The following is a 15,614-nucleotide window of genomic DNA, read 5'->3' as shown; positions in this document are numbered from 1 at the left end:
TAAAATTTTTTCTTTAAAAGTAGCTACAGAAGCTTATTAACCTTCAATTGATCCTATGGAGTCTTTCTGAGGCAAATGTTATAAAAATTGCTTCTCTTAACAGATGCTTTTTATATTCCAAAGTTACAAATAGGCATTTTATTTTTCACCTCTCTATTTGCTTTAGATAATTCATTTGTTCTTAGCATGAAGGCAGCAACTTTAGAATTGTCTTTAATTCCTTCCTAAGATGAAGATCACTAGGAGAAAATTAGAACTCACCAACTTAAGGGATCAGCTAACTGGCTTGACCTAAGCAACATCTGAATTTTAAAAAAAAAGGGCAAATTTAATGTCATGTCTTTGAAACAAGAAAAATGGGATAATAGGACAAAGGCAAAATTTTGAACTGTCTGACAAGTGTTTGTAAAAGACTGTATCTTTGAGGTTTTGAAAATATAATTGGAACAACGCTTGGTTTTTCTTCCAAGTGTCTTGGTCCCATTAAAGCACCTCAAATAACAAAATGAAAATGCTGATGTTATTGCATAGGAATCCACAACCTGGAATTTCCATTATTTATTTTGATAGGAAAGTCAAGGCTTAAGACAAGATGATGAAAACTTTTCCATTCCATGGCTGGGAAGACAAGAGAGATAATGTAACTATAAAACACCAAAGATTCAGGGTAGAGATAAAAAGGAGGTATTTTACTCAAATAATTTCTTCTAGCATTTTAAAGACCCGCATGCATAAAAATTGTGTACAATGAGCAACAACCTTGTTTTCTGTGATGTGAAAGTCTCAACATGCTTGTGTGTGACATGTGGGGTTTTTATTTTAATTACAGGTGTGTAGTTCCTAAAGTGAATGCACTTGATAAACTAATCAGTCCAAAGTAGACACCAAACACTAAAGGGATGAAAAAGTAAGAAAAAATATTTTCCAGGTTCATCTGTTTGTTTTATGGTAGCCATGGTAATTAACTGTTCTCTGTGGGAGGAAGTGATTTCTCCAGCATTAGCTACTTTTGATACTGATTTTTTTTAAATATTCAGTTTATGCACAATTTTAAAATTCTGTAAAAGAGAAACAGCTTTCATCTCCTAAAGTGCTATATAATCAACTCTTAATTACTTCAAAGATTACTTCTATTAATTAGGAAACTTAAGCATGTTGTTTAACCTATGAATAAGGATACTTAGAAGCTATTGATGCAAAATGTAAAGTATGGTTTGTGCAGTATTGTGGTGCAGCCTAAGCTGCTCCTTTTGATATTGGCTGCCCTTATGAGAGTTGTATGCCTCTGATCCATCTTTCTACTAATGCATCTGGGAAAGCAGTGGAGAATTGCTCAAGTACTTGGGTCTCTGCCACTCACACGGAAGGTCAAGATGGAGCTCTGGGTTCCTGGCTTCAGTCTGACTCAGCTCTGGCCTCTGTGGCCATTTGGGTAGTCAACAAGTGATTGTAAATCTCTTCCTGTCTGTCTCTACCTCTTTCTGTTGCTCTGCCTTTCACATCAATAAATCTCAAAAAATAATGTAAGGTATCCTGCCTGCCTCATTTTCACAATTCTCCACCCTGTTTCCAATTTTCCTGAGTACTGTCATACTGTAAATATAAGATGTGTGATTTATCAATACTTGCATTAATTCCAATCATTTGTTATTTATGCAGAGAAAGCTATGTTCATAATAAAGATGCAGTCAGTCAAAAAATACAAGTATTATCTATGGGAACATAAAACCAATAGAAAAAAATGTTATTCCATCTTAGCCCATCCATTATTTGGTTTTCTGGTTTTAGTTTTGACTTATGAAGTAGAAGTCAAAGATAGTCACACAAATGTGGTAATTATTCATATCCACATATAGACTTCTTAGGCACCATTTATACTGATCAGGAATTGCATTACTTGGGGCTGGCTATTCCACCTTTCTAAACTTTAATGTTCTCCATTCTTCAATGCAGAGTACTATGTTGTATACTTTAACAAATCATAAGGATTAAATAGGCATTCTATGAAAAACAAGTAACACCGTGTCTGACATGTAAGAACTAAAAAATATTTACTGTTATAATAATTAAACTTGTCTTATCCTCTCAATCCAGGTTTTAGAGAGATTAGCCATTTGGATTCATTGCTTTTCTCCCATCTCAAAACATAACAGACTATGATACCATGAGAAAAAAAAAAAAAAACAGATTCATTATTATACCAAGATGCATGAAACACTGCCTTTTAAATCAACTCATTCAAAATTTTAATAATTATTAAATTCAATGTAAGAAATTATATGATATGCAAAGATGAGTAGGATACAACAGTCCAAATATGTGTTAGTGTTTAATGAAGATTAACAGATTAAAAACCCACTCATTACAAGTGAGTGATCATAAATACAAAAAATTTATTTTTTGTAATCTAAATTATAGAAGTTTACATGGTTTACTGTCATGAAAACCTTCTGCTCTAAACAAAAGAAAACTTTATTGATATGTAAGGGAATTACTGACTTTTATTTTTTATTTTTTATATAAGGTGAAAAAATTTCATATATTTCATATATACAGATTTAGGAGCATGATGATACTTCCTACCCTTCCCTACCTCCTTCCCACACTCCCACCTTCCTTCCTCATTCCTTTTTTATTCTTTTTTTTGTAATTTTTATTTTTAATTTTTACTGACTTTGTAACAGAGCTTCTAGGAGTCATGCAAAGAAAATGGGATATAATGGCTATCAGTGTCAAATCTACTGAAATACTTGTGGCAAGAATTTGCTTATGCCTACATCCCTTTACTCCCACGAGATTTTGGCAAGAATGAGAATGATTTTTCCTGAGTATCTAAGCTGTGCTAGGTTGTTTCAAGGCAAGTAATAATCACTGATTCTATAGTACCCCATGAGCAAGAGAAGTAGTGTGCCCTATCCTAACCATGAAGAAACTGATCTCACTTTAAATTTATTGCTAATTATATTGCTTAAGACTTCTGCTATTCTCCCCAAATCTTCTGATTCCTTGGTCTTGTATCTGAAAAAAAATCTCTCCAGCTTTTATAGGAAAAGATGAAATGTTTTGCATGTCTGCCCTAGGAGTAATTCTAGCTGGTATAGCAACACTTGCTTCTCTCTGTATTAAAATTTTTAAATAATAAATATAAATATTTATAAATATAATATAAATATAATAATATAAATATTTATAAATATAATAATATGAATATAAATATAAAATAAATATTTTAAATAATAAATAATTAAAAAATATTTATTATTTAAAAGAGAGAGGGAGAGAAACATCTCATTTACTCTTCAAATGTCTGTAACAAAATGAGGAGCCCAGAATTCAATTCTGTTCTCCTATGTGAGTAGCAGGGACCCAAGCACCAATTGTTTTGGGATTCACATTGATTCCCACTTGTAACAAAAAGTAGAGCTGGGACACAAACCAAGTATCCTGATAGGGAACAGGGGCATCTTAAGTGGTATCTTAAGTACTATACCAAATGCTTGCTGAGGGTTACCCCTTTTAAGTCTTAAGTGAAGTTCTTGCTGGAAATCATCCATCTCACTTCCCTCACCATCACCTTTGGCCATGAAATAGTGATAATCTGGACTGCTCTTCTAATAGGTTTTCTGATGAGGAATATGGGTCTCCCTATTCTCTATTTTCCTACTTTTTTCTAATGTTGCTTATTATTTTTCCTTCCCTTCAATATTTTTTTCTTTTAGTACAAAGTCCATGTTCACCTACCCATATTTTCTTTACTATTTCCCTTTTATGGGACAACAACTCTTTAACTGCCTTTATGTAATGTTTAAGAGTTGAATAGTTTGGATTTAATTTTTGGAGCGTCCATATTACATTCTTGTCACTGCCATATAGTGCATCTAAGAATACTGGTCCTCAGGTAGGCAGAGAATCAAAAATCTAGGTTGACAAGAAGGCACACAGAGCTACCAGAACCAAGGATTCATGATGGACAGGATTACATATGTATCATTATCAGTAAAATGTGTGGACCAGTGGTCAATTTCTTGATGCTGCATGAGACTATGAAACTGTGCATCATCTTTAGAGTTCGGGAAAACTAGAAGCAAAAATGCATCACAGAGACAGCTTTAACAACCAGGACAACTACTGTTGTATTATGTTTAGACGTTTTATATATGGCTTATTGAACCATTTCCTCTGTTTTTCTACATACAAATTTCTGTAATGCTACATTGTCATGTACAAAGCACGAAACAATGTAATAAGTCACTGCATAACACTTGAAGTTTTTCAGAATAGATCAATTTTTACTGAGTGGGATGTTTAATATTATCTCTCTGTTTAAATGGGTCAGTCTACCCAGGTATGTGTTCAACTGTCAACTGTTATTCCAGATATTTCTGTGGTTGCTTTTTTTTTTTTTTTTTTTTTTTTGATTATTTGAAAGCCAGAGTCACACAGAGAGGAGAGGCAGGGAGAGAGAGAGAGGTCCTTCATCTGATAGTTCACTCCCCAGCTGGCCGTAACAGCCAGAGTTGTGCCGATCCGAAGCCAGGAGTGAGGAGCCACCTCTGGGTCTCCCACGTAGGTACAGGGGCCCAAGGACTTGGGCCATCCTCCACCACCCTCCCAGGTCACAGCAGAGAGCTGGATGGGAAGTGGAGCAGCCGGGTCCCAAACTGGCGCCCATATGGGATGCTGGGGCTTCAGGCCAGGACATTTACCCACTGCACCACAGCGCCGGCCCCCTTGTGAAGTTCCTTTTTTAAATGAGTGTTTTTTTTTGTTTTGTTTTTTTTTTTTTTTTTTTAAGTCAGTAGACTGTGAGTAAAGCAGATTGTCCTCCATGACATGGGTAATGCTTAAACCACAGGTTAAAGGCTTTAATAGAACGAACACTCATGTCATCAAGCATTCTTGATTTTGGAACCAAATTGCAACTCTTCCTGGGTCTCTAGCCTGTCAGTCTTTCCTGGAAATTTTGGACCTTTAAAGCATCCACAATCACCTAAGTCAGTTCCTTAAACATCTCTCATTATCTATTGATAGATAGAATGATAGATTGTATATATATATATATGGAAATACAGAGTAGAGAGAAATATGTTTATGGTTTATATATAATGCATATAAAATATATATTATATATAATTATAATAATATGCATGTTTTATATTAACACATCCTAATTTTTCTGTTTCTCTGTGCAATATGGACTAGCATACTGAGTATTAAAATTAACACTCGATTACATAAGCAGACACAGATTTTTCTTTAAGATGCAGTTTTTCATGTCCACACAATATTTCAATTGGTGTCAGAATAGATCCGGAAACATCCTATTTTTGTTTTAAGAGAAGCCAAGAGAGGTTTGAGAGCATCCTTTGTTCTAGTTGATTCTATTTCCCACCAACTTTAAGTACTCAGTACATATTCCTTGGGAGCAATTGTTCACCTAGAAATTACACTTTATCTATACTGACCTTGAAATTTACTAAGTAAAAAGAGTTAGTCCATTTACAAAAAGTTTGTGCTTTTGGACAAAGTTAAGTCTTTTAACAAGATGTGAGGGCATATAGTCACTACTGCATTTTATGCCAAAACAGGAACCATAAAATCTTGAAAATGCTGGCTTTCCAAAACCAGAACTCTTTTTTAATTTGTAAAAGATAGAGACAGAACATGTGGTTCAGAGTTCTGCTTTGTGAACCTTTGAGTTATTTCAGGGTAATGCCAAAACATCTGCAGGAATGCATTGTGCTTGAGAATCTGTGAACAATCCATTAATTTTGGATTATTGCATTTAAGAGGGGAAGAGGGGGGTGTGGAGAGAGAAGAGAGAGAGAGAGAGAAAGAGAGAGACTCCCATTAGCTGCTTCACTCCACAGATACAACATCAAGGGCTGGGTCATACTGAAGCCAGGGTGTAAAAACTGGATCAAGGTCTCTTATGTGGGTGGCAGGGGCTGAACTTCTTGAGGCATCACATGCCACATTCTAGGGTGTTCTTTAACCCTAGAATGAGCACCATAGCTAAACCTCCAAATTAAGAACCCTGATACAGAATATGGGCATCTACACCACTAGACTGAATTCCATACCCATGGTCTTTTATATTTATATGTGATTTTTTTTTCAATTTAGCATATAAAATAATGTAATATTCTTTTGCATTGAGATGAGAATCTTCCTTCACCCCCTGCCCCAAGGAAGTGAGCATTCCTACTATAAATCATAAATGAAAAGGAAGACATTCCTTAATGGATCTAACAAAGTGTGGATAGCATTAGTTTTTAGAATAAATCAAATATTTAATAAGTTTTTTATGTCCATTACTGTTATATTTCTCGTCAGTTTCTTCAATTTCCTGGAGAATCCTGTTTAGTGTTCCAGTACTAGTGTCTCAAAGACATTACCTAAGTGAGAAGATCTGTCACTGAGCTGGGCATTTGGTGTAACAGTCAATAAGTCACTTGGTTTGAATCATGGCATTTCCACTTCATATCAAGCTTCAAGCTAATCTGTACTTACTTCCTTGCCACCCATGTGGAGGCCTACCTGGAGCTTCTGGCTCCTCGCTTTGGCCAGGCATATCCAGGCTGCTGCAAGCATAGCTGGTTGTTGCAAGCATTTGGGAGAATGAAACAATGGATGGGAAATCTGTCTCTTTCTATCTTCCTGTCTCTTTCAAATAAAACTAAAAATGAATACATACATGTTTTTAAAAAAAAAGAGAAGATCTAGAACACACTTAGAGTGCATTCTATAAAAGAAAGTTCACCACAGGGGCTTTAATGGGAACAACAGTGGTAAACCACTCTTGTGGACAGGGGGAAGCACGTAGATGTGACTGAGCTGAGAGCTCTCTAGGCACGTAGTGAACATAGGGAATGATAACACTTGTGCCATACTCAGTTCAGGAGAGAATGCACTAATCAACCTATAATTCACTCAACAGAATGAAATTTTAGATTCGGAGGATAAGTGTTGACAAATGTGCAATTCTTCCTTCTTTTCTTCTCTGCCACCATGATTGTAAGATGGTTGGCAAAGAAGTTTTGATAACATAAATGAAATGGGATAAGATCACAAAAGGAATTAAGAGTTCTATTAGTTTTAAGATTTAAGGATATCTGTGTAACATTTAAGATGCACTTTTATTTGTGGACTAGTTTAAAAATCATATAAAAGTTAACCAGCTTCTTGAAACAGTCAGAACTTGTTATGGTAGCAAGAAACCACTCAGCTAGTTTGTAATAATTCTCAGTTTGGAGATTAAGTAGAAGGATAATAGAGATTTTCTTTCTGAAAACAGATATAATACAAGTCCCACTCTCGGGAATACATTGAGGGAGCTGATGGTGTAAGACTTTTACTTTTTATATAATAACATTCTGTACTTTTTTGATTTTTTAATGTTGGGCACATTAAAAGGTACTTAGAAAGACAGTACAGCTATAAACTTTAAGTTAAGATGTTATCTATCCATAAAATCTCTTTGAAAAGTAACTATGATCTGTAAAGTAGCAAATGCATTAGGGATGGCATTTTAAAAGAATTACCTTGCAAAGTTCAGATCCCCTTGAATTGTGAACAATAATACCCAATTTTCAGGCTTACTTTGGAGATCCTTAAAGTCATATGTAACCTTAATGGCTTAACTAAACACTCATGACTGGCACATCGCTGTACTTATAGAATACACTCAATACATATTTGTTGAATGAAAGTAGTAGAAAGAGATTTTAGATCAATTGGACTTAATTTAATCTCTACTTCATGAAAACAAAATATCAAAACGTGTTTTCCTCTCTGCTTCCCCTTAAAAACTTATTTTAATTAATTGTTTTATGTAGATTATTTATTCAGACTTTTAGATAATAGAAAACATTTAAATTTCATAAATAGAATTTAACATGTAAATCTTCAATGAAATATCTATGATTTTTAACAAAATATTTATTTCTTTAGAAATGGTTTCCTAATATGAAAATATTCTCTAAGAATCACATCTGTGGGAATTAATAAAACTTATTCACTGTTTCTGATGACAAGAACATTAACTGAAATATTTTACTGAATAAAATTAAAATAGTTCACCAACAGCTTACTACCATGTATCTCTGAGAATGCATTTTATCTGAGCTTATTATTGTTTGGTCTAAAAGCTCAAATGAAAGCTTAAGTAGTTTTCTTTGAACTCTAGCTTTGAATTTAATCTACTTCTCCCCTCTACGTTCTTAGTTTTATCTCTAAACTGATGAGTTTTACTAATACATATTAAAAATGCAGTGGAACACTGAAAATCCAGTTTTTACATGCTATAATGCATGTTCCTAAAACATTTCCCACATAGTTCTTAAAGACTTGTCTATTTAGACTTTTTTTCTTCATTAGAACTAGAAATGCCTATAAATGGCTTCATTTTGTCCTGAATGATCCTTAAACACAAAGTTTAGTAGTTAATGTAGTTCCTCTACTATTCATATCAACAGTACTGTGAACACAGAGGTGAGTTACATATTTAGGAATACATCTTTAAGATAAACCAGAATTTAGCAACATTGACACTGGTTCCTGTGCTTTAAACTCCGAGATTTACATCCATATTCTCTGGATTTTGGGGTAGAGGGCGCGAGTCCAATGCTGCTCGGAAGAGTATTGTTTCTACATCAAGACAATAGATTTTGGGACTAGGACCCTATTATTAGTATTGTAAGAACTTCCCTCGATTCACCAATCCTTCAAAGCCAGAAATATATTCCCTGATGGAAAAGCAGTATCTCTTTTTTGGTTTGTAGGCAGAATGCATTCGGGTGTGGACACCTGCTAGTTTAATGTTCTTTATATAGGCCAGACTGTAAGCAGAAGGATGTTCACTTGCCTCAAGGTATTTTTGATTCTCAAGTGCCACCTGCTCTAGAAACTGCAGCCAAATGTTATTTAAGAGAAGTGATAGAAAGAATAGCAAAGAAATCCTGTGACTACAGAGGGCTCTCTAAACACAGCAGCTACTCCCTCTTGAAGACAGACAGAAGGAAACCATGGAATACCGCTGGGAATTGTTAGGGCAAGAAACTCTCTTCCTCCCAGTTCTTCTGAAAGCTGGATAGCATTTTTGAGGGTGTGGGCATATTGCAATGTGTACTCTTTGGCTGATGTGCCCTGTAAAAGTATACTGAGTGGCTCACGGATAATTGTGTATGGGTTTAATTAGTGGTAATATACCAGAGTCTTAAATCTCCTTTTTTGATGGTGAAATAAAACATCTCACTACTTGAAGACAAACTCTTGACTCTGACACTTAAAAAAGCTGTAGCAGATCCAGTAGATTGATTTCTTCTCCTTCCAGTCCCCTTTTTGTACAATGTCCTGCACAGGATGTAGAGTTAATACCAACAGTAATAATGATAATAATAGTAAAACCCATATTCGTCCAACCCCAGCGGCAACATAGCTTCTGCCAATCACTATTTGGAACTGAGTAGCATGAGAAGACAGGTGGTCGGTGATGTTTTATTCATTTTAGTAGTGAGAATGCAGCTAAGCTTTTGTGGCTCTAGTGGCTATAATTTGGGAGCAGCTAAGGTACTGTAGACATAATAGGAACAGCTGTATCTTAATTTTCTTTCTTTCTGTTTAGCGATGTACAGGTTGAACACTCCATGTCTGAAATGGAAAATTTTGTTTCCATAATGTGATATCCTGGGGATGGAACACAATTCTAAACATACAACTCAGTTATGTTTCATGCACACCATATATACATAGCCTGAAGGTAATTTTACACAATTCTTTTTAGTGTGTGTATGTATACATTGAAACTTTTCACACAAGGCCAGGTGTGGAATTATGCACTCATGGTGTCATACCAGTGCTTAAAAATTTCAAGTTTGGAGGCATTTTGGACTTCAAACCTTTTTCAGGGATGCTCAGCCTGTAGTAGCAGCTAGGCAAAGTTGCTCTAGTAGTTATTACTGGAGGTTCAGCCAACAGCCTGATTTTCCAGCCCTCATGGCAATTTTAAGAACTGTTTTCTAAATTAAATCTCTTTCTATTTGAATTTGCTCTAGTGATATCTGCTACTTTAGCTGAACCCTGCTCTGAATTTATAACTATGAATAAACCATGATTTTAATAAACAATGATATATATATATATGGGGAATAATCTAAGCTTAAATTTTAAGTAAATATAGTAGTAATAATTAAACATTTTATTTGTTAGGCAAACTTTTAAAATTCCAGTTCATATAACATAGAGAAAAGATTAATTTTTTGGATCATGGCACAATTTTTTTTAACTTATATTTAATAAGTATAAATTTCCGAAGTACAACTTTGGGATTACAGTGGCTTTCTCCCCCCATGAACTCCCTCCCACCTGCAACTATCCCATCTCCCACTCCTTCTCCCATCCCATTCACATCAAGATTCATTTTTAATTATCTTTATATACAGAAGATCAATTTAGTATATACTAAGTAAAGATTTCAACAGTTTGCACTCACTCAGAAACACAAAGTGGAAAGTACTGTTTGAGTACTAGTTATACTGTTAATTCACATAGTACAACACATTAAGGACAGAGATCCTACATGGGGAGTAAGTGCACAGTGACTCCTGTTGTTGATTTAACAATTGACACTCTTATTTATGACGTCAGTAATCACCTGAGGCTCTAGTCATGAGTTGCCAAGGCTATGGAAGCTTCTTAAATTCGCCAACTCTGATATTATTTCGACAAGGTCATAGTCAAAGTGGAAGTTCTCTCCTCCCTTCAGAGAAAGGTACCTCCTTCTTTGATGGCCCATACTTTCTGCTGGGACCTCACTCGCAGAGATCTTTCATTAGTTTGTTTGTTTGTTTGTTTGTTTTTAGCCAGAGTGTCTTGGCTTTCCATGCCTGAAATACTCTCATGAGCTTATCAGCCGGACCCGAATGCATTAAGGGCTGATTCTGAGGCATGGCACAAATTTTAATGAAGAAATTGTATCCTGAAATGTAGATTATTTTTATTAAAGCTAATCTTTTTAGATTTTAAACCAGTTCCAAGAAAACAATTAAAGCCTATTTTACTGTATTCTAATTATCCTGTTCACTGCATTTCATACTTCACATATGACGTTAATAATCCTGACATGACTACTATGTGAGGCTTTAAGCTAGATATTCATTGTTCAACAATACTTAATCTTCAGTTGGAATGTATTAATACAACAATTCACATGTTAACAAATGATGATTAGAGATGTTAATACCTATCCTAATGTCACACAAGAGCAAGCAGGGGGCCAAGTACTTGAGCCATCTTTCATTGCTTTCCCATGCACATTAGCAGGATGCTGGACCAGAAGCACAGTAGCCAGGAATCAAACAGTATTGTGGGATATTGATTTGGGATGGTGATGTCAGAAACAGTGGTTCATCCCACTGTACTATAAGGCCAGCCCTTATATATTCTTAATGTCTCACATTGTTTAGATATAGTCAGAATGAACTTGTCATTGTGAAACATAGAGATATTTAATTTTGGATTTTAAAAATAATATTCTCAGCCGGCGCCGTGGCTCAGTAGGCTAATCATCCGCCTGTGGTGCCGGCACCCCAGGTTCTAGTCCAGGTCAGGGTGCCGGATTCTGTCCCAGTTGCTCCTCTTCCAGTCCAGCTCTCTGCTGTGGTGTGGGAGTGCAGTGGAGGATGGACCCCAGGTCCTTGGGCCCTGCACCCCCATGGGAGACCAGGAGGAAGTACCTGGCTCCTGGCTTCAGATTGGCGCAGCGCGCCAGAGGTAGCAGCCATTTGGGGGGTGAACCAACGGAAGGAAGACCTTTCTCTCTCTCTCTCACTGTCTAACCCTGACTGTCAAAAAAAAAAAAAAAATTCTCCATTGCAATCACCGTTTCACATTGTTGCTGAACCTCATTGCTTTCTGTTGGAGTGGTTATGGAACTGCAGGGAAGAACTGCTGTCCATTGCACTATTTATCATTTTCTGATATTTAACTATTATTTTTAAATAGTAATGTCCTCTAAAAATCGCTACCATGCTAATGTATCACTCTATCCTGCATAATTCTACTCTATTTCATGCCATGCTCATATTTTCTGTAAATTAAGGAGTTTATCATACAAGTTCTAAGATCTGTTGAATCCTTTATGTATTCATAAATAATATATATATAATTTATATACAAATACATTTATAAACATATGCATATATCTATATCTTTAACATATATTTTATATATATACATATATAAATGTGCATATACATGGATAAACATTCGTGAACATACATACACACAGCCATATATATAAAATCTTCATAAACACTCCCAAGATTACAAATTTGTATATGCTTGTGAATGTGAAAAGGGATAAACTTACTAAATGAATTGGGAATAAAATGTGCAAGTCTTTTGCCAAGTATGAAGCTGCATGTTTGTGCATGTTTTGCAAAGGCCATTTCTTTCCAAATAGGGTCCTAAGGGATTGTTAACACAGGATGAAGCTTCCTGTTTATTCACTAGCTCTGGGATTTCCCATTTGCCAACACTACAATTGCATTGTATTATAAATGAGAACAGCTTGTTAAGAGCCATGGTTTAATGTTTTCTGAAAATAGCTGAAGACAACATGTTCAGATGTATCTGTAGTAAAATCCAGTTAGGAGTTTATTTAGTAGAAGAGGTTTTGATTTGTTTTTGATTTTCTATGAATAACCATATAAAATATATTCTTGCAGTGGTATCAGTGATAATGACAAAAGTTTCCTAAAGAAGTAATATGCATATCCTGGGATAAGCCTCTTTTAAGGGAAACAATTAGTATTCAGTTTGGTACCCAAGTGAACAATATTTACATAAAATTACCGTTAAGAGTGACCACCATTATGGTCAAGCAGGTTAAGCTAACAACCGCGATGCCAGCATCCCCTATCAGAGAAAGTCCTGGCTGCTCCACTTCTCATCCAGCTTATTACTATTATGCCAGGGAAATCAGCAGATCACTGCCACCCATGTGGGAGACCCGAATGGATTCCCATGCTCTCACCTTTGGCCCGGCCCAGCATTAGCCATTTATAGGTGTTTGAGCCGTGAATCAAAAGATGGATGATCTTTTTCTCTCCTTCCCTCTCTCTTTCATCCCTCCTTTCAAATCAAAAACAACCTTTAGACAGGCAGAGTGGACAGTGAGAGAGAGAGACAGAGAGAAAGTTCTTCCTTTACTGTTGGTTCACCCTCCAATGGGCGCTGCGGCCAGCGCACTGCGCTGATCTGAAGCCAGGAGCCAGGTGCCTCCTCCTGATCTCTCATGCGGGTGCAGAGCCCAAGCACTTGGGCAATCCTCCACTGCACTCCCGGGCCACAGCAGAGAGCTGGACTGGAAGAGGAGCAGCCGGACAGAATCCAGTGCCCCGACTGGGACTAGAACCTGGTGTGCCGGCGCCGCAGGCGGAGGATTAGCCTAGTGAGCCGCAGCACCGGCCTAAACAAGCTTTTAAAATCTTCTCACATTGCCCAAACAATAGTTACTTTTACGTGGCATAGATCATTTGGTGAACGCGTCTTATTTTTATTCAACTATCCTGACTAGCTCTAAGGAAGTATCTAGAAAACAATATGTTTCTGGGGAAGAAAAGGGAAGGTAAAATACAAGGGCGAGTCAAAAAAGTCCACAGAAAACAGAGTGGAGCATAAAGCACTTTTCCATTGATTTCTGGATGCCCTTCCATGATCCATAAGAGTTTTGTTTTGCTTTGTGTAGCTTTTCTCTTTTGCCTATTTCACGATCATGAGACTTTTACTTAAGAGACATTTATTGAAATCTTTAGGGAAAACTGAGTATTTTCTATCTTCTCCTAGATAAAAAAGGAAAACATATGCTTATTCGTGACATTTATTATAGTTTTAGTGTATGTCTAAGGAAGAAGCTTGAATATACCATGGTGTGTATAATATAACTATAATTATGATTTTCTTAAACATACAGACCCAGAATTCTACACAAAGTTTTTTTTTTTTTTTAAACAGAAGGTTTGGGTTTTTAAGAGGTGACCCAAATATTGATCTTATTTTTTAGGGTATGTGTGCAGGGAGAGGGCTTATCTACAAATGTCAGTGTAGAAGATGTAACACAATACATGTAGACCGGGGATAAGACATTTTTTATGTTTAAAGTACAAAACAGAAATGAAGGAAAATAATTAACTTCAAATGGAAGAAAATTACTATTCTACAAACCAAATTTAAAGTTTAAACATAGTCTTGGAATATATAAGGCAGCAAAGTTTGTTCTAACCCTACCCAGCAAATTATGTTTCATCAACTGTTGGCACCTTTGGTCATTTTTCGAAACAAAATTTTCTATGACAATATTTTGAACTAAAGTGAACATAAAATATTTAAATCATACAGCTTCAGGATAAGCTTCAGTATAAGGTGACTGAAAATTGCATAGTGTGAGGAAAAATGAAATGAATTTATAATAATATTAATTTTGTCTTTTAAAAATAATTTGTAAATGAGTATTTAAATCCTGTGTTTTGCAACAAAATGGATGCAACTGAAAACCACTATTTTTATTGAGATAAGCCAGTCCCAAAAATGCAAATGTCATGTTTTCTCTGATATGTGGTAATTAATGTACAGAACACAAAAAATGTAATGTGTATGGCTGAAATTGATATTTTGAAATATGATTGTTGCTTACAGCCCTTGTCTATATGCTTGAGGAACAGTGTTGTTGTCATTATTCTACTTACTATTTGTTGAATTCTTTTTTTGATGGAGGGCTACGCTTGTGATTGTAAAATAAACTACAAGTATGTCATTGTACAAATTGAAAGATAAAATAAGAGTTGAAGGAAGAGGAAAGGAGGGATAATGGACAGAAGGAAGGAAAAGGTAGGATGTACTATTATGCTCTTAAATCTGTATATATGAAATACATGAAATTTATTTCACCTTATATAAATATATGATATACATGAATAAATATATGAAATACATGACATGGGGCTGGCGCTATGGTGCAGCGGGTTAAAGCGTATCCTATGTGGGTGCCAGTTCTAGTCCCAGCTGCTCCTCTTCCAATCCAGTTCTCTGCTATGGCCTGGGAAAACAGTAGAAGATAGCCCAAGTCCCTTGTGTCCCTGCACCCGCATGGGAAACCTGGAGGAAGCTCCTGGCTCCTGGCTTTGGATTGGCACAGCTCCTGCCGTTGTGGCCATTTGAGGAGTGAACCATCGGATGAAAGACCTTTCTCTCTGTCTCTACCTCTCTCTGTAACCCTGTCTTTCAAATAAATAAAAAAAATACATGAAATTTATTCATCTTATATAAATAAAATGATAAAAAACAAAACAATTTACAAGCTAATGATGTTTTGGAAAATTAAAGGAATAGAGGGAATTTGAAATTCTTGTCTCACATGAAGGAACAGCTAATAAGTGAATTGGCAGCTTGGCTTTATTTGGATAAACGGTTCTACCATGGATGCTGCTTTAATTACATTGTTGGCTATTCCTGTATATTCATAGGTGGTATTTTAGTCTCACAATACACAAAGATAACAAAGAGTACTGTATGATGGAGATGCTTTGCAATGCTCATATTGAAACCAATACTAT

General features: G+C 35.7%; 1 protein-coding gene across 3 annotated transcripts in view; it reads right to left on the bottom strand.

Moving 5' to 3' along the window:
• NEGR1 (neuronal growth regulator 1) overlaps positions 1-15,614 on the bottom strand; it is a 941,547-nt gene that overhangs the window by 754,921 nt on the left and 171,012 nt on the right. Inside the window, exon 2 of one of the 3 annotated variants that reach the window (XM_070078259.1) lies at positions 1-15,614. This exon is cut by the window's left edge and continues 38,241 nt beyond it; it is cut by the window's right edge and continues 49,723 nt beyond it. The exons of the other annotated variants lie outside the window; for them this stretch is intronic. The gene's annotated coding sequence lies outside the window, so the exon portion shown is untranslated. 3 annotated transcript variants of the gene reach the window in all.

The sequence above is a fragment of the Oryctolagus cuniculus genome, chromosome 7 (genome assembly GCF_964237555.1).
Source record: "Oryctolagus cuniculus chromosome 7, mOryCun1.1, whole genome shotgun sequence".
In the NCBI taxonomy this organism is placed as follows: Eukaryota; Metazoa; Chordata; class Mammalia; order Lagomorpha; family Leporidae; genus Oryctolagus; species Oryctolagus cuniculus.
Note: the sequence above shows the minus strand (reverse complement) of the source record. Positions and strands in the feature narration are given on the sequence as shown.